At 38.9% G+C, this 20,791-nt stretch overlaps 1 non-coding gene across 1 annotated transcript; it reads left to right on the top strand.

Annotated features, from left to right (window-relative positions):
* The first annotated feature begins 1,545 nt into the window (after positions 1-1,545).
* Positions 1,546-1,652, top strand: LOC136216210 (small nucleolar RNA R71). Its single transcript, XR_010683201.1, has one exon. It is a non-coding gene; the product is annotated as a small nucleolar RNA R71 (small nucleolar RNA).
* The last annotated feature ends 19,139 nt before the right edge of the window (positions 1,653-20,791 follow it).

Below are 20,791 nucleotides of genomic sequence, written 5' to 3'. Positions count from 1 at the left end.
TCGTCGTGCTGGGCCCAATGACAACCCTCTTTACCTTCTACCTCGGTCTCCAAATCCAATGGCTCCTCATCTAGTTCAATACTCAGGTTCCGTTCTTCAGTTTCCTGGAAAACATTCTCAACCAAAGAGTCAGTTACGCTCAGAAAATTACAACATTCATCATCAACAGGAAATTTCATAGATTTTAGAACGTTGAATTCAACTTCCTCGTTTTGAAGCCTGAGAATCAATTTGCCTCCCTCAACATCAATCAGTGTTCGTCCAGTGGCGAGAAAAGGCCTCCCTAACAAGATCGGGACTTGATCATCTTCTTCAATGTCCATGATCACGAAGTCAGCTGGGAAGATGAACTGATCTACCTTGACCAAAAGGTCTTCCACCACTCCAACCGGACGCCTTATAGACTTGTCAGCCAACTGAATTGTGACTGACGTGGGCTTTGGGTCTCCCATTCCTAATTTCCTGTAAACAGACAACGGCATAAGATTTATGCTTGCACCAAGATCACATAAAGCACGTTTAAAATGAACCTTGCCTATTGTACAGGGAATGCTAAAACTACCAGGATCTTTAGATTTTTTAGGTAACGGATTTGTTAGCATGGCAGAACATTCCTGGCTTAGCATTACAGTCTCATGATCTCCTAATTTTCTCTTTTTAGAGATCAGCTCTTTTAAAAATTTTCCGTACACAGGCATATTCTCAAGAAGTTCAAGAAACGGGAGGTTAATCTCGATTTTCTTAAACACATTTAACATTTTGGAATAATCCTTGTCTAACTTAGCTCTCCCAGAAGTAGGATAAGGCAAGGTAACCTGTGTTGGTGGTACATCAGTTTCAGTAATCGGAGTTGGATCAGAAACACTTACCTGTGGAGCAGACGGGGTAGAGATATTACCAGGAATGGGGTCTGAAACCTTGTCTTGCTGAGGCACAAAGTCTGGTGTGCTTACCTGTGTTTCGCTCCTAAGCGTGATTGCTCGTGCTTCCTCTTCTACCAATTTACTGACCTGTGTTTGAAGCCTTTGGCAGAAAGCTTCATTGTGTGCCATCCTTCCTTCTATGGCACTCAGGCTCTCTCTCAGGACATCTATACTTCTCTCCCATTCAGTCTCAGAACCTGATCCTCGGTGTCTGTTCTGCTGTCAAAGTGTGCTATTTGACCCATACTGTTTTAGATAATGGATCTGTTCAAGTACCATCGGGCACTCCACGTTCTTGTGCCCTCCGCTGCAAACCTCACAGCTTGCTACTAGTTCTGGTGATTTCAGGTGAGTCCCCAGCAGATCTACTTTTTCTGTAAGCGCTGCTATCTGATGATTTGATTCTGAAAATATTCCAGGGAACTCTTCGGCTGTTGTGCCTCTTCTTGGAGCCGGCTTCTCAACTTGCCAACATGCACTTCATTCAGCTAATTCTTTCATCAGATTATACGCTTGAACTGCAGTCTTGTTGAATAGATTTCCTCCCGCTGCTGCATCCAGAAAGGCACGGCTGACAGGAGATATTCCTGAGTAGAACATGTCAACAAGCTGGTACCGCTGGTAACCATGGTGGGGGCACCGTCTTAACAACTTCTGGAACCTCTCCCAGGCTAGATGCAAGTTCTCACTGTCGGACTGCCTAAACGAGGTGATGTCGCTTCTGAATTATGCAGTCTTTGACGGAGGGAAGTACTTTGCTAGAAACACTGATACTGTAGTGTCCCAGTCAATGAGAGACCCTGGCTCAATGGATTGTAGCCATTCTGCAGCTTCTTCTTTCAGAGAAAATCTAAACAGCTTCTGGAAGATCTGTTCAGATGTGACGTCTTCGCACTTGAAAGTGCTGCAGTATTCCATGAATTTGTCAAGATGTGAGTTAGGATCTTCGTAGTAATCCCCACCGAACTGTCCCGAGTTCTGGATCATTTGAATCATTGTTGGTCTGATTTCAAATGACATTGCTGTTATTGTCGGATCGAGGATGCCAGAGGTGCTTATAGGCCGCTTTGCCCTCAACAACTCCATGACCGACGGATCTTCGGCCATTGTGTCCCCCTTTTACGTCCTGCAAGAACAATATCAGCTTAAGAATCAAGATGCAATGATGAGTAATTCCCAGAACCTCGGTTCTTGGAATTCCAAACAATTATATAAACCTATCACCAAAAGTAAACTAGTTATAAACAAAAATAGTCCCCGGCAACGGCGCCAAAAACTTGATGCTCGTAAATTATATAGCGGTTAATAGGACAAGTGTATCCTATCGCAGCAAGTAATACAGTGCTAAGTACAGGATCGAACCACAAGGACTATTTATCACAACTAGTCGGCCCAAGGTAGGCACACAATTATTCGGAAGGTTGAATATGTGGTGGAGTGATTAAAGAGGCAAATTTTCTAAAATAAAAGATAAAAGCGTTTGACAGGGAAGAATTCGAATTAATTGATGAAACAATCTAAGATGGGGATTCCCTTAATTGGATCCCATGTATGATTTACTGGGATTTAGTTTCATATCATAATGATAATTGACGGTAACCACCTAATTAACCACGTGGAGATTGTCAATCTCCTGTAGTCTATTCACATGCATTTGGTTGACGGCTTGATTAGGCATATAACCTAGGGCATGCAAAGCATTAGGGTCTATGGTGATTAAGGCTAAAGCCGTAGCCCAGCCACTAGCCCGCACTCCTAGTGGTCTCTAGCGAGGTCAGATTATGCTAATTCGGATTAGGTAGTTCCTTGGTCAGGTAACTACCTATTTGCAATCCTAAATTTGTCAGACTCAAGGCATTAGGTTCTGCTATGTCAGGCTAGTTGATCATCATCGAATGTCATTCTAGCAATCATCCTATCCCTGACAAATCTAAGACATTAAGCTCGCATAATCTAATCAATTGGAAACAATCCAGTAAACTAAATCCCTAATCATACATGGTTATGCAATCAAATCATCCCCATCCCAGATTGGATAGGGATTAGTTCATAGTTAAACTAAACAAGCAATTATTATAAGCCTGAATCATCATTAATTCAAATAAGCAAAAAGTAAGACACAGAATAAGGAATTAGGAATATAAAACCCGATTTCGTCTGATTCTGATTACAAATCGGGAGAGGACTCTCTCCTATATCAATCTTCAAGAAGCTAAGAACCGTTTCAATTGAAGTAAATCAAAATAATCAAAACTAATACAAGGAAAGAGAGAGAGAAGAACAAAAAGGAAAAAGGAGTCCCCCCACAAAGATGACATCATGTTCTATTTATAGTGCAGGCTTAGTTAGGGGTAGTTTGGGCATTTTGCAGGTTGAAATTCGCGCCTAGGGGGTGAGGAAACGCTAGAAAATTGCTTTCCAGCGTTTCGTCTCGTCGAGACAAGAGGTGTCTCGACGAGACAAGAGGTGTCTCGACGAGACAAGAGGTGTCTCGGCGAGACATGCACTAAATTGGGGCTGAATCCGGTTTTTCTTTGTTTTGGGCCCTAGACTTCCGAAAGTTGCTCCGACGGTCCCTGAATTGTCCGGAGGTGCTCCACAAGGCACGGGTCTGGTTCGAAAATGCTCAAACAGTCCCAAAACACCTGAAAATACAGAAAATGCCATAAATAATGGAAATTACTGATTTTAACTGAAAGATAGCAAAATGATACATTAAATTAAATGGAAATAAAGCAAAAACGAACTAAAACAATCCTAAAAACCCTATATAAATGGGAGCTATCAGTAGGGGTGAGCATGGTCCGGTTTGGTCCAAAAATCGAACCAAACCGAATTGGACCGAACCAAATTACCTCTATTTTTTAAGACCAAACCAAACCAAATTATAATCCGGTTTGGTCTGGACCGAACCGAATTATTTTGGTCCGGTTCGGTTTGGTTCATGTTAGGACCAAAGAAAGCACTAGAAACCTACAACTACTTGTGTCTTGACTAACTAAATAATTATATAAAAACAATAATCATATAATTAGTTTTTCTTTTGTATATATAATTAGTTGAGAGAAAAAAAACATATTTAATTGTTTTTTCTTTTCTATATATAATTAGTTAATTAATTTAAAACCTTAAAACTAAAAGTAGTATATATTGTGTTTTGGTTTGGTTTGTTTGGTTTTGGACCAGACCAAACCAAACCGGACCGAAAACCAAACTAGCTTAAAAATTAGGACCGAACCAAACCAAATTATAATTCGATCCGATTTGGTTCGATTTTTTCGGTTCGGTTTCTTCGGTATTTGGGTTTTCGATTCGGTTCTGCTCACCCCTACGTTGGGGATATCTCACTGACTGGTCAGCACCCCAGTGCTGAGCATGCCAGCACACCTTTGTGGTGTGTCCTTTCTTCCCACAGCAGTCACACTGGACATTCCGTTGAGGATTCCATCTCTGCTGACTAGTACTTCGGTACTGAGTGTTTAGAGGAATATTTCTTTTATTCGGAACCTTGAATTGATTCTGAATAGATGTGATATCCTTTTAGTTTCTTAGAATCTGATTGGACCTCAGAGACAAACTTGTGCATAGTTTCTATGTTGCTATGCAAAGTTGAGTTGTCTTGGAGAAGATATCGAAGGTCACTGAGTTTGACCTCTTCAATCTCGTCACATCGCCTGCTGAGTGCTCTAACCTTCTTGTTACACTTTTTGATAAGTGTGTAGAGGTCACTTAGGGCATTTATCATTTCATTTCTGAGCAGGGGTAGTGATATTACCTCAGTTTTGTGTGCCTCATCGTCAGATGCAATGGAAGGGTTAGCATGCTCAGAAACACAAGGCTCAGCAAGCTCATCAGCCATGAAACAAATCTTTGCTGACTCAGTGGCATTAGCTTCTGATGATGATGACTCATCACTATCACTCTAGGTTACCACCATTGCCTTCTTGCTGTTCCTCTTTTCCTTCCTCAAGGTAGGACAACTTGATTTGATATGGCCAGTTTGATGACATTCAAAGCATGTGATGGGCTTTGAGTTGTCCTTCTTGTACTTGCTGTCGCTGGACTCAGCTTTGTACTTGTCAAATTTCTTGTAAGGCTTCTTGGAATATTTGTCATTCTTTCTGAACAGCCTTTTCATTTTTCTAGTGAACATGGCCATTTCTTCATCGTCTGTTGAGCTCCTATCAGTGAACTCAGCTTTCATGACCAGAGACTTTTGCTTCTTGTCCTCAGGCTTCTCCTTCACCTCAAAGTTCTTCATTGAAATCTCATGGGTCAGCAGAGATCCAATGAGTTCATCATATTTGTAGGTGGTCAAGTCTTGAGCTTCCTCAACAACAGTTTTCTTGGCTTGCTGATAGGGGTCAAAAACCCCTATCTTTGGGTACGGTTTTAGGACGGTTTTTAGGTTTATTTGGCTAATAAGCGAGCAATTCTCGCATTTAAATGCTTTTGTGTGAGTTAGTTAGAAATTGGAAGCATTCTATTTACTTTTCGTCATTTAGGCTCGTTTTGTGATCAATTTAGGCAAATACGGCCGAAATAACACGCATAATAGAATTCCGTTATCTTTTGAAGCTAATTGGTCCGTCAAAAGTCGCACCAAACGAAGCGTTTGCTCAAAATAAGCGATTGACGGATCAATTCGGCTTTTGGACTAATGTTTTCTGGAGTTTTTATGCGTGTGCAGGTGTAAGTTCAGACGAAAAAGGGTTTGGAAGTCATCCGGTACGGATCGAGCGCGCTTCGGGCGAAAACGCTCGGCGAGCAGGGCCCCCCGGGCCATTTCTGCTCGCCGAGCAGGCCTCTGGAGGCCTGCTCGCCGAGCAGGCTATGCCTGCTCGCCGAGCAGGCCCCTGGTGGCCTGCTCGCCGAGCAGGCCGCCTGCTCGCCGAGCAGGCCGCCTGCTCGCCGAGCAGGCCACCAGGCGCCTGCTCGGCGAGCAGGGGCTGCTCGTCGCAATCCTGCTCGGCGAGCAGACCTGCGGGAATTGGTCAAAAAGACCAATTCCGCCCCCACGAAGCCACGTTCGGCCCCACGTCTTCCTACACCAACAAGGACACGAAATTAGGTCAAAACGAGGCCCGAGACGCGTCTATAAATAGGAATTTTCAATTGTAAATTAGATATCTTTTACTTTTGTAATTAGCTTAGCTTCCACCTTGAGAAATCCTCTCCACCTCCTCCATAACCTTCAAACCTCCATTGAAGACACCTCCGAAGCTCCATTCACCGAGGATTACTCAAGCTCCATCCTTAAATCCTAGAAAGACGCCTGCATTGGTAGACAGGTTCCCTGAAAGGGATTTTTCTTCTTTTATATTCTTTCTAGCCTCTGATACATGCTATGAATTCTAGGTTTATTGTAACTTCGTGACAATTCCTTCATCTTTGATATATAATATAGATTTTGTTTATTCAACGGTTTTGATGTTTTAATCTTTGTCTTACGCTTTGTCTGATTGGTTTAACTCATTCGATAATCCCAAAATTAGGTTGGCACATATTGCGAGCTGAATCTGACCTAGTCAGTGCCTATAGGATTGACGACCCTATAGAAGATTAAGCCCAAATTACTGAGCCTTAGAGCTAGTTTCGGCCTTACAAGGGAATCACGAACTAGGGACTTTAGGAGGATAGGTCGGGTTAATCGCCTTGGACATAAGCGACTTAGTTTCAATTCAATTGCTTAAACACTCTATCATTGTTATCATCGTATTCCTTCATGTTCATTCAGTTAATTGCTTTGGTAAAAGATCAATTAGGGGTAGAGTAATTTAGTTAGGGTTAGAATAACTTAGTCAGAATTAGATAATCTAGTTAGGATTAGTGCAAACCAACCTAGGAGTAGATTAATTAAACAAAACCAACTCAAACCCCTTAAGCCTAGATAACATCCGAGACTTAGTAATTCGGTACTTGCAGAAATAAATCCTGTGGATGTTAACCTAGACTTAAACCCAGAAATTTATTACTTGATAACGACGGGGTACACTTATCCCTTAGTGAGTTCCCATCTCTAACCTTAGGTGGGGACGCATCATGTTTTTGGCGCCGTTGCCGGGGATTTATTTCTTCTGCAATATCGAACCAAAGGTTGATTTGTTAGTTTAGGCATTCATTGTGAATATCTTTGTTTATATCGTTTATACTTGTTGATATATGATTTCTTTATATGTTTCTATACTTGTTCATATCTGTATACTGTTACTTATCAACTTTTGTGCTAGAACTTCACTTTTTCTCAGCATTCTCTGATCAATGAATTGGCAAGAAAAGTCGAGTGGCAAGCTCAAAAGTTTAATATCCCATCAAGACAATACATTCATACCCTGGAGAATGAGGCTCCCAATCCCTCCATGGCCGACTTAAATGAGAAAATGGATATCTTGATGGCAAATCTGAGCCTCAACACCAATGAAAGTGTAAGTTTTGTGGGTAATCACCAAAGGTATAATTCTAACCCCAATTCTTACAGCTTTTATGGTAGTGATTGGAGGAGACCTCAACACTCAAATCTATCCTACGGGAACCCTAACATATTGAGGCCTCCAAATAGGTTTGTTAATGAGCACAGGGAAAACGAATTGGGAATGTTCCCTTACGAACAAGCAAGCCAAGTTCCTCCACAACCCTCTAGCTCACGAGATGAGGTGCTGTCCCTTTTGAAAGGAATATCAGCCCGACTTACAATCAACGAGGAGGTTTGCAAGGACTTGAGCAACCAACTGGCTCAAATAAACCAAGAGATGCAAAAGCAATCCCGAGATGCTCTCCCAAGCATAAAGGAAAACATAGAAATCCCACAAAGGGAATCAGCTCAAGCCATCTCTTTGAGGAATGACAAAAAGGTAGAACCAAGTCCACTATCACATGCATCACTCGAGGTAAGTGAAGAACCGGAAGCGGTAAGCAACCCCGGTTCAAAATCTGAAATTGTAAATCATGTGGTAGAGATAAAAGATCAAATCAAAACTTGTGTATCTCAAGTACCTTTTCCTCAAACATTAGAAAAGTTTAGGTTTGTTTCATGCTCAGAAGTTTTCATTCTCTTCGACCTACCAAGAGAATCCAAAAGGGAGCAAACCAAACTTTTTCATAATATGTTTAAATTCGGCCTCATGCTTTCATTAAACTTATTAGAGGCTCTTAATCCGTTTTGTAGGTACGGATTATTTATTCAGGAATTTGAATTCCTAACACGAGTAGAAGCATACACCTAGGCGGGAATTCTATGTCGAGCTCACCGACTATAACGTAGCGCTTCTTGGGAGGCAACCCAAGTTTTAATAAAACTTTTCAGGTTTGTTTTATTTAGATTATACATTGATCTCTTAGTTTAGTCTTTTTAGTTTTCTTTTACGTTTTTTTAAGTGTTCGTTTAAAAAAAAAATAATAATAATAATAAATAAATATTTTTTTTTAGTTGTTTAGTTTTCTTTTATTTTCTTTTATTTTTATTTTTATTTTTTTTTTAATTTTTTTTTTAAGTTTTCAGGTTTAAAATAAAAAAAAAAAAAATAAAAAAAAAAAAAAATTGGCCCTAGGAGGCCCAGCTCGGCGAGCAGGGCACTACCGCCCAGCTCGGCGAGCAGGGCCCTGCTCGCCGCGCGCTGGGCACTGTGCCCAGCCTGCTGCTGGGCGCTGGCGCCCAGCACGCCGCTGGGCACTGCGCCCAGCGGCGGTGCTCGACCACCATAACTTTTTACACTCGTACTTCATGATTTATGATGCAATGTTGGAACTTATTGCATAATTTTAGTGTGAGGAGGAGGGGTAGACAAACTTACAAAAATTGTATAAATTTTTAATTTTCGTTGCGTCGTGTCTAGTTTAGGTTTGCGTTTTGGTGTTTTATTTTTGCTTTATTTATGTTTTTGCATGTTTAGGACCTAAAACCGTGAACCTCCTTCGAATCTAAACTTCGTTATTTATCTTTGAGGGCTAAGAACCGAATCTAAAATTGCATGACAACTAGTTTAGGCGTAGGACACAACTCTTGTATCTGTAAAAGCATGAGCTACAGTTTGCATTTAGACCCTACTTTTGAAGAAATGCTAAAATCATTACTTAGGTAGATAACTTAAGAATTGAAGGCATGTGATATTAAACTTGAGTTTGGGGAAAACTAGTAAACACAAAATTGAAACCCAAAGAATTGCGAGCTGAATTTGAGCCTAAGAGCGAACATCAAAAAGCTCTTTTTCTTGACATTTTTGTGTGAATGCTTTGACTTGTGGAAGATTACAGATTTTGCACCTAATACTGTGTTGAACCTACATGCAATGATTTGAGATGATAAACGATGAATCAGCCTCATTAGAATTAACCCTTTTCTTTACCTTATTTTTTTTTCTTTTTCATCCACTCTAGGAAGCCCCTTTGAGCCGACATTTTTTTGTAGTTTGTAGATCTTTCTTTCGTTCTAACCCGTTTTTGCGAACCACAACTTGGTTCGCTACTTAACCTTCGTTTTTGCAAAGCTTGAACTGAGCCTTTGTTTTCTTCTAGCGCTTTATCTTTGTTTATGGCATTACAGTAGCAAGCCAAAAGGCTAAGAAGTGAATGAGCATCACTATCCCAAAAAGAAAAAAAAGGGAGAGAAAAACAGAAAAAAGAAAAGAAAAGAGACGAACAAAAGGGAAAACAAAACTTCATTCCCCAGTTCCTAAAAATAAAAAACGTCTCAAGAAAACATCCCAAAAGAAGAAAATAAGGGATGAATAAAAAGCTCAGTCACTTCATATTTGCTAAAGCCATTTGAACTTTGTTTTTTTTGTAGCGCTAGAACTTTTAACCTTTGTTGTACCTTTAACCCTCTAACCACATTACAACCCCAATTAGAGGCTGTTTTTGATATCATCGGAGTCATATAGCATAGTAGAGGAACTCGGATGAACGTTCAAAATCAACGTAATCCTAAGCAAGAATATAAGCTGAGGGTAAACACTTTAGCCACCAAAATTGTGTGAATGAGTGAACTACCTATGGTGAGGTGTTTTACTTAGCGATCCCCTCAAGCTCGTTCAATTGAACATGTGTTCCTTTACTTAAAACTATGACCTATTGTAATTGAAATGCGGCTTTTGGATATCGTGTCTCTACTTTGTATTTCCGAATGCATGTAATTACAGATGCTCGAAATTGTGTCAAGCACCTAGTCAAACTGGGAAGTTTTCTAGCTTGCTTGTGATGGCGGGTTTAGTTTTTTAGTTTACTTGGGGACAAGTAAAGTTTTAAGTGCGAGGAGGTTTGATAGGGGTCAAAAACCCCTATCTTTGGGTACGGTTTTAGGACGGTTTTTAGGTTTATTTGGCTAATAAGCGAGCAATTCTCGCATTTAAATGCTTTTGTGTGAGTTAGTTAGAAATTGGAAGCATTCTATTTACTTTTCGTCGTTTAGGCTCGTTTTGTGATCAATTTAGGCAAATACGGCCGAAATAACACGCATAATAGAATTCCGTTATCTTTTGAAGCTAATTGGTCCGTCAAAAGTCGCACCAAACGAAGCGTTTGCTCAAAATAAGCGATTGACGGATCAATTCGGCTTTTGGACTAATGTTTTCTGGAGTTTTTATGCGTGTGCAGGTGTAAGTTCAGACGAAAAAGGGTTTGGAAGTCATCCGGTACGGATCGAGCGCGCTTCGGGCGAAAACGCTCGGCGAGCAGGGCCCCCCGGGCCATTTCTGCTCGCCGAGCAGGCCTCTGGAGGCCTGCTCGCCGAGCAGGCAACCAGGCGCCTGCTCGGCGAGCAGGGACTGCTCGTCGCAATCTTGCTCGGCGAGCAGCCTTTCCTGCTCGGCGAGCATACCTGCGGGAATTGGTCAAAAAGACCAATTCCACCCCCACGAAGCCACGTTCGGCCCCACGTCTTCCTACACCAATAAGGACACGAAATTAGGTCAAAACGAGGCCCGAGACGCGTCTATAAATAGGAATTTTCAATTGTAAATTAGATATCTTTTACTTTTGTTATTAGCTTAGCTTCCACCTTGAGAAATCCTCTCCACCTCCTCCATAACCTTCAAACCTCCATTGAAGACACCTCCGAAGCTCCATTCACCGAGGATTACTCAAGCTCCATCCTTAAATCCTAGAAAGACGCCTGCATTGGTAGACAGGTTCCCTGAAAGGGATTTTTCTTCTTTTATATTCTGTCTAGCCTCTGATACATGCTATGAATTCTAGGTTTATTGTAACTTCGTGACAATTCCTTCATCTTTGATATATAATATAGATTTTGTTTATTCAACTGTTTTGATGTTTTAATCTTTGTCTTACGCTTTGTCTGATTGGTTTAACTCATTCGATAATCCCAAAATTAGGTTGGCACATATTGCGAGCTGAATCTGACCTAGTCAGTGCCTATAGGATTGACGACCCTATAGAAGATTAAGCCCAAATTACTGAGCCTTAGAGCTAGTTTCGGCCTTACAAGGGAATCACGAACTAGGGACTTTAGGAGGATAGGTCGGGTTAATCGCCTTGGACATAAGCGACTTAGTTTCAATTCAATTGCTTAAACACTCTATCATTGTTATTATCGTATTCCTTCATGTTCATTCAGTTAATTGCTTTGGTAAAAGATCAATTAGGGGTAGAGTAATTTAGTTAGGGTTAGAATAACTTAGTCAGAATTAGATAATCTAGTTAGGATTAGTGCAAACCAACCTAGGAGTAGATTAATTAAACAAAACCAACTCAAACCCCTTAAGCCTAGATAACATCCGAGACTTAGTAATTCGGTACTTGCAGAAATAAATCCTGTGGACGATAACCTGGACTTAAACCCAGAAATTTATTACTTGATAACGACGGGGTACACTTATCCCTTAGTGAGTTCCCATCTCTAACCTTAGGTGGGGACGCATCACTTGCCAGCTTTTGGGAAGACTCCTCAGTATCTTCTTGACTTGCTCTTCCTCAGTAAAGATCTTGCCAAGTCTTTTGAGCTAGTTGATTATGTTTGTGAATCTTGAGTTCATTTCAGAGATTCCTTCATCATCATTCATCTCAAACAGCTCGTACAACCTCATGTGCTGGTTCACCTTGGACTCCTTAACTTTGTTGGTTCCTTCATAGGTGACCTCCAGTTTCTTCCAGATTTCCTGTGCTGACTCACAACCTGAAATTTTGTTGTACTCTGCGGCATCTAACGCATAATGAAGCATGTTTATAGCCGAAGCATGATTTTGTAGCTTCTTGAGGTCATCTTCTGTCCACTTAGTCTCAACTTTAACAACCGTTTGGCTATCAACAGTTTCAACAGGAACAAATGGGCCTTGGACTATAGAAAGCCATGCACTCATATTTGTTGCCTGAATGAAGCTTTTCATTCTGTTCTTCCAAAAGGTGTAGTTAGACCCGAAGAACAAAGGAGGCCGAGTAATGGACAGTCCCTCAGGAAGAATCTGAGTTATCTGATTTCCTGGGAGGAAATGAGTGTTGTTCTCAGCCATTGTCGGGATCAGCTCAAGATAGTTATATCTTGCTCAGTGAGCTTTTAGGCTCTGATACCACTTGTTGGTCCCGTGTAACGTGAAAAGATTAGTTCCAAGGGGGGGGGGGGATAGGAACTATTCAAATTTTTTGTCCATTAAGGCTGACTTCTTTTCTTTAAGAAAATGTTTACACAACAGTGCTGAGTAGTTTAAGACACAAGCTTAGTCAACTGGTGACTAAGTCTGTTTCTTTTCTTGAGTAAGGAGATAGCACTAAAGTCTATTCCTGAACTCAGCTTCTCAGTGTACTCAACTCAGCGTGAGTCCGTTACTAAGTCAGTTTTATAGCAAGCAATATATAAAGGAGTTAAGGGTTAGAAATATGTTACTCAGCAGACATATCCTGGTTTGGCCTCTCCGCCTACGTCCAGTCCCCGGAACTCATTCCGAGCTTTTTGAATCCTCTACTGAGCTCTTTAAAGGTAGAGCATGAAACCTTTTACAACAGAAGCTGAGTATACAATAGTACCTTCCTCTATTCCTCTACTCACTCCTATCACTACCGCTGAGTACTATAACCGAGTACTCAGCTTCTCCTTTCTATACTTCTAGAAATGATAAGTGTTTGTCCTAAACAATAATTGCTAAGACACTTTAGATGAATAAAATCACTCTAGACTTTTACACAAGATTGGAATTGGTGTAAGATTTGCTTTGCTTTTCTCACAGAACTTCAAGTATTAATTTGGTCAGCGTTTCGACTTAATTGAAGATCTGCATCGAATGAAGCATTTGAGAGGCCTATTTATAGTGACACTTCAAGCACCGGTGATTTCTAATTTCGAAATAACCGTTGGAGGAAAACGGCTTCCTGTCGCTTTCACTTAGTACGTGCTTAGCGTTCTCGGCCAATCATATTCTTGTATCTTCTGTCCTCACCAGTGCTCAGCAGCTTTTTGTAAGATGAAATAGAATGTTCCCACATTTATGGCAAAGTCTTCCAGACAGCTTCCTGCACCTTCTGAGCTTTACCCAAAGTAGAAATACTTTGTCTCCAAGTTTATTTTGTTCTGCCACTGACTTGTACTTCTTGTCGTTCAACTCAGCAGCTTCATCTTGAAGCTATTGGTAGAAGGCTTCTCGATCCTTCTTGTTGCTGGGCTTATGTCTTACTCAGTACGACGACGTTTTGTCTTCATGGGCCGTGAGGTCTTGATCTGTTGACTTGGGTCTTCCACTTATGGGCCTTTAGGCTTTTTATCTTAATGTCTTATAAATCAAATAACTCAACATTTGAACAAACACATTAGTATGAATAAATCAAAGCATTTAAATTTAATGTATTGGAATATTTTTATCATTCACATAAATAATTTTGTCAAATCAAAATCATGTGGAAAGGTGTTTCAACACACCGTTCTTTCCCTTCTTAAGAGAAGCTAGGCACTCCTTGCAATTTCTCCTCCAATGCCCATCTTTACCACAGAAGTGGCATTCCCCTTTGGGCTTCTTGACTTGCTTTCCTTTGGCCTGGGCTGGCTTGCCTCCCTTGTTCTTCTTGGGATATTTCGGATTGGGAAAATTCCCCTTCCTCTTCTTTGATCCCTCAATCACAAGAGCAAGTACCACCTTATCTTTCTTCAGGTTGGGCTCAACAGTCTTGAGCATATTGGCGAGCTCTTCAAGAGAGGTATGTAAGTCATTCATTTGGTAGTTCATAGTGAACTGAGAATAACTTTTCGAGAGGGATGTAAGAAGTAAGTCCACACTTAGTTCATGATCCATCGCGAAGCTAATACTAGAAAGTTTAGTGATATAGCCAATCATCTTGACACAATGTGTCATGACAGATGTGCCCTCTTGCATCCTGCAGCGAAACAATAGTTTTGATATCTCAAAATGTTCACAACGAGTCTGTTTCCCGAACAGCTCTTTTAAGTGCATGACAATAGAATAGGCATCCATCTCCTCATGTTGCCTTTACAGATCTGGTGTCATCGATGTAAGTATGATGCACCCGGTGTGTTCATCATCGGATTTATGCTTCTGATAGGCATCAATCTCTTCAATGGGTGCATTATCGTCCGGAAGAGTGGGTATCGATGTATCCAATACATACCCTATCTTTTCGAACTTCAAAACAATTTTGAGGTTACGAAACCAGTCGGCGAAGTTTGAACCATTCAACTTGTTATCAGTAAGGATATTTCTTAGATCAGTTTTTGACATGATTGTTTTTAGAGTACGATTTCTTAATAACCTGAGAGTGAGAAAAGTGACGGATGTTATTCATTTGTTTAATACATTTACAATTTAAATACGTTGGACATTTATGTTTTTAAATTGCTCCCACTATTTTACCAAATTAATAACCCTCTATATTAATTCGAAGGATATTCACAAATCCCTTAGTGAGCTAGAATCCTAACTCCTGAAGTTTCACCTTGAGTTTGCTCAACAAGCTAGTTTCATTCATTAGGTAGATTCATGTAATCAATCACATCAAGCATGTGACTTCTAGGTTGTTGGGTTACTAACCACATTAGTAACTGATATGTGTCGTCTATCAATCCCAACCATATTGCCCATTAGGTTAGAACAACATGAGTTTGCTCATCCAATTATTCTAGCCTAATTTAAGCATTACCCCATATTCGTGAAAATGATTTTTCGATAATTCAGGTGTTACCATAAGACCCCGAGCTTGAGTTTGCTCAACAAACCAAAGGCCCCCAGTACTGCCGGCTGAACTATAATATTAGGGAGGGGCAACCGATTTTAATAACTTGCTTATTTACTTAACTTTTGATTAGTGAGGGATTTCATTTAAGTCTCATAATCTAACCTAATCTTGATTTGCTTTAGCATATATCAGACATTCATACATTCAACATTGACAATTATGGACATATCTCTAAGTTTATTCCGTTGAGCCAGAAACTTAATAAAGGGTCACCCTAGGGAAATACTAACTATTGCATATTTCTCTTTGGGTCCTCCGTCTTCTCCTTGGCGCCTTGAATTACAACAATATTCAATTTCAAAGAAACTTCAATTTACTTGAAGGGATTTGGATGAGAAGAGAAATACAATAGAGAGTAAGAGAAGGTAGGACACACAGGTCCTATTTAAAATACCAAAAGACTGAATAACTATTATAGAGGGTCTAATATGTCCATAACGCCAAACATGCAAAGACTCAATTAAATTAAATTTAATTTGTTGATTACACAAACTATTTGTGTAATATTTTTAGTTAATCAAATAAACAACTTAATTAATTTTGCATCCAATTTTATTCTTGTCAATTTTGTATCCTTTATATTTAATCGAATTGTAGCAAGTACATATTAGATTAATATAACATGTACAAAATCAGTATTATGCATACTCTAATTAATTCGTATAATTCATTTAACTCTTTGAATTACTTATATCAAATATTTAGGTAAAACAAACTTTTAAATAAATTGATTTTGATAATCAAAACAAATTATTATATTCTGAAACATATGTATATATATATATATATATTTAAAACGGATCCTTTTTAAAACACTTTTAAAATCGGTACCATCGATCGGACCGGGCCGATTTAATTGGCCCGACCCTTTGGACCAGCTGCTGCCGTAGGGCAGCAGCGAGTAGCCAGGCGCTGTTGCCTCAGCAGCGACAGCATCCGCCGCTGCTGGTTGCTGCCGTAAGGTAGCAACCAGTCGTAATAGCAGTCGGGGTTGCCGCCTCGCGGCAGCGACCCCGAACAGCTATTCATTTTTTTTAAATTATATATATATAATTGTTTTAAAACAGTTTCAAAACAATTTTCAGAATATTAGAAAACAGTTTTATCTATTTTATCTATTTCCTTTTTTCAAGATCTGTTAATTGTTTTTTCATATAAAGAGGGATAGAAAATAATACCTTCGGTGAAGAACTATCTACGATTGCAAACGAAGTGCCCACAACTTCTTATTATCAATCCGTGAGCAACGAACATTTTTGTTCAACACAGAAAAACAAAACTAATCAGTAATCAACCTTTAAAGTATAGCAATCGTAATGATTGCCTCTAACAGAAATCGATACGAGATCAAAGAGAGAGTAAGAAATAAAGTAAATTAGCCGAGACGACGACGAAATGATTCCTTCCTCTTCTTTGTCTATGTGTGTCGAAATTATGGGGTTAGGGAGTCTATTTATAGACTTCTCAAAACCCTAATCCCAGTTGTGTTAGGTAATTAAATAATTGGAATCTTATTTGGAATAGGATTCCTAATTAGGTAATTAAATAAACACTTTACTATTATCTAAATAATAACTAATTATATCTAGATAATTATTATTAATCAAATTAATAATTAATTAATGTTAGGGATAATTAATTAGAGTTTCAATCACATAAAAACTTCTAATTAATATTATCAGATAATCTTTTAATTTAATTCATAACCATAATCAAATTATAATTATTAATCAAATTAATTTATCCCCTAATTAATATATAAATTTCGGCCCCCTATATTGTGTCTCACTAATTACATTTTCGTCCTCCGATTCCAAGTCCCATATGCGACCCATTAGGTTCTTTATTGCCACTAGCCGTATATATCCTTTGAAATTATTCATCACGATTAATTCCAACATATATATAACGGAATACCGTCGCGAGCTGTTACTAGCAGAACCTATGATATTCCCCTAGAGCAATTAAGAAGTCAGGTTGATAACTGACATTAACCTTTCTGCATTAGGTACAGTATAATACGATCCTTCATCAACTATATCCTGTCGGTCAATTCCTTATAACCATGGAACATGTCAAGGTTACATATAATGAAGAGTCCGGTTTTACTTGTACAGGTTGAATTCACTCTGAAAAGATAAGTTAAGTGAAATGTTCATTTCTACTGTTAACTCTATCACCTTGCAAGGATTTCAGTCAATTCACCACAAGCGGCCATTTGGATATATCTCCCACTTATCGGGAGTGACGAATGCTCAATGTGACATTAACTATTCTGCAATCACTTTGTGTGATACCCAACCCTGCTCTCACACACCCCAGGCTCTCACCTGTTGGATCGTGCTCGCACAAAATCAAAGTATCAGACTCTATAATCCAGAATCACTAATTAACGAATGTTTGAGTCTGAGGATTAGTTATACCTACTAATACCAATGAGATGAACAGTTGACACATTAGATAAATCAATCCATTCTGTTATCTCAAGTCGGGTCCCAATCCTAATGAACTCCTTCACCGGATCCATGTAACTGTCTAGATATTTGAATATCTAAAGCTTGTGAGATCAGCTTTCTGTCTCGACAGAAAACACTGTTACATGCAAGTCTCAACAGTAATATGCCAACCCCTATAACATATTACTTGACTTGGGTTTACTTTAAGTCTATTGGTTCTATTATAAAGTACAATCTCACTTCATGCTTGTATGAACACTTTATAACTACTTAAATAAACTTAGGGTTACTTTCTTTATGAAAGATTTGTGCCTTTATATATAGTTACATTTTAATGCTATATATCTGATTAAACAAATGATCAAATAAACAATTTATTCATTAATATTAATATCCTAAAACAATTGTCTTTAGGACACTAAACTCCAACACCTTCCACTTGGCTTGTTATCTGATTGAAACCATTCAGAATAGTGATGAGTTTTCGATGCTACCAGCATAAGTTATGAACTTGCGGTTAGAGCATCACAAACTTCATCACCGTGCTCACTTTTCAATGAGTACAATCCAAGTGGCAAGTATATTGTAAAGGGTTATGTATGTGCATTGCTATTAACTGCTTGCTTGAATACCTTAACCACGCATGAAGTGATTGGTATGAATGTGAGTTATATTGCTATGAGATGATTGGTATGTGCATTGCTATAGAACTATTTAGGAAGCTAGAACTCATGAGAATACTCTTATACCTACGAGTTATACTGCTAGAACTGATTGAGTATGTGTATGAAGCACATGTTGGCTTGTTTTATGTTCTGTTTAGGAAGCTAGACTGATTGAGTATGTGTATGAATGTTCATTGGGCATGTAGCTCATTAGGCATAGTCTAACAATATGAATGTTCATTGTGATATGAGAATACTCTTATAATGTTCCTTTTCACTTGGCTTGTTAACGTAGAAAAAAAGAATTCAGCATGGTGATAGGTTTATGATGCATTCAGCACAAAGAGAGTCCCTTGTGGTGACAACATCATAAACCTCATTACCAAGTTCATTGTTCAACGAGTACAATCCAAGTGGGAGGAACATTGTAAAAGGGTCAATTTAGGCTACTTGCATGTTCTGATATGCCTTGCAAATGATAAGATGTCTTTTGATATGACTTGAATATACATATATATACAAACTGAATAGCAAGCTCTACATTATATTACAAAAGGGGGGATGAGTGTTGCCTTTCGGTTGTAATTGACGTTACAAAGCTCCTTTACTATCTTGACTAAGAGAAAGGAAATTTGGAATTCGAATGAGAACCACATTTGGAGCTCACATTGCCTTTCGATTCTCGTTTCACTTAGTCAAGATAGTTTAGGAGATTTGGACACCCTCATATCCACCTTGCATACTCCTCAGTCCATCTCTAGGCGAGCACATCATACACTTCCCTATTGCTGAGGTATTGCTCAGCAACTGCTTCTTGCCCAGGAAATGGCGCCTCAATGTGGGGTTGTAGTAGTAGATCATATATGTGCCACAACAGCTACAAAATGCATAGAATAATTAGATCACAAACATGATTAAGTGTTTATCAAATGAAATAGATAAATGGTGGCATATCTATACCGTGGCAGTGGGAAAGGGAGGGCGAGTAAGGAGACGGGGAAGATGAATCATCCCCTAAGGAGCCACGTTAAGATGATAAATCTTATTCCGGAAGAGAAACTGGGAATAAGAAGAGACATTGATTAGTGTATGTGTATACAATGTCATATAGGTTCATATATCTTAAGGAGATAAGTTAATATTACTGTTGGAGGTCTGTTTGGGAAATCCGGAGGGTAGCTGATTCTGATTTCAAATACACCGCTTTCATATGGGGTGTACTATGGGCCTTTTATTCTGATCGACCATTTGAAGAAGTTATCATCTAAGATAAGAAGAATCATTACAAGTAAACAGAAAAAACCAGGAAGAGTTGAAGAACAACATATGGATTGACATACCATCGATGGCCAGAAGCCACCATGGGCTCTCAATGTATAGTTTCTCCATCTCAGCAATTATCTGTTGTTGAACAAGTGCAAGGTGATCCATTGTATAATGTAAGTTTTCTGGGTTGAATGGACACTGAACGATTGTGATGCTTGTTATTTATAGTGATATGATAGTGGTGGCTAAGTGAAAGGTCGTGAAAGGGGAAAAGTCTTTAATTAGTGCGGTTAGGGTTATGTGTAATGATGCTATGTATTAATGACTTGCATTGGGTTTTGCAGATATCAAGACTTTGAGATTATAGGCCTAAAAATGACTCCAAGATATGGATACATGAATTGATCGATTTTGTTTCAGAATTTGGATATATATGTATTGGTTATTTTTTTTAGTTTTAATTCAGGAATGTATGTATACAAATGTAAACAAATTATGAGTATTGGTATCCAATAAAATTAAAATCATTGATATACAGAATTTCATGTTCATATTTGAGTATGTTAATTATTCAGGTAAAAACCAGAAATCCATACGAAGAAGAAGGCAAAAAGTGACATTTTAATTTTAAAAAATGTCATATAAAGAACAATAAAAAGACATTAAAATAAATGAATCTGTCATCTGAAAATAAATCCTTTGACATGATTGATTAAGACCTATGCCATCTAAAACAAGCTATGACGGCAGAAATTATTATACAAACTGTCATCGCAAATTCAATATGCCAATTTCCCACATGTAAACTTGACGATTTTAATTATTAGTATGTCATGTGATGACATTAAAGGTGACGGTAATAATAAATAAGCTGCATCGTAACAAAGGTTAATATGACAGTACGTAGATAGGATAATGTCATGTGTCGTACCGTCACATGATAGAACCTAACCATCGTGTGAAGGGGCAACAGACGGCAGCGAGCCCCATGACAGATTTATATCTCGCGGGACGATGGTTTTTAACCGTCGTTTGAAGGGGGTTTTGGCGTAGTGAGATTAAATATTAGATTCAACCAAATTTGATATATCATTTGCACGATTGTTATGTAATGGACCTATTATTTGCATTACAGAAAACTTGTCATTAGGACCTTTAATTGACACTAAACCATGTACCTTTAATTGACCCCAAACCATGTACATGTAATGCCTCTTATTACAAACAATTCACTCCCAAATTTTCACTTTCATTTCTTACAAATACCAAAAAGTGGACCTGCTTCTTCCCTTCCATT

Source organism: Euphorbia lathyris, chromosome 1, assembly GCF_963576675.1.
Source record: "Euphorbia lathyris chromosome 1, ddEupLath1.1, whole genome shotgun sequence".
In the NCBI taxonomy this organism is placed as follows: domain Eukaryota; kingdom Viridiplantae; phylum Streptophyta; class Magnoliopsida; order Malpighiales; family Euphorbiaceae; genus Euphorbia; species Euphorbia lathyris.
Note: the sequence above shows the minus strand (reverse complement) of the source record. Positions and strands in the feature narration are given on the sequence as shown.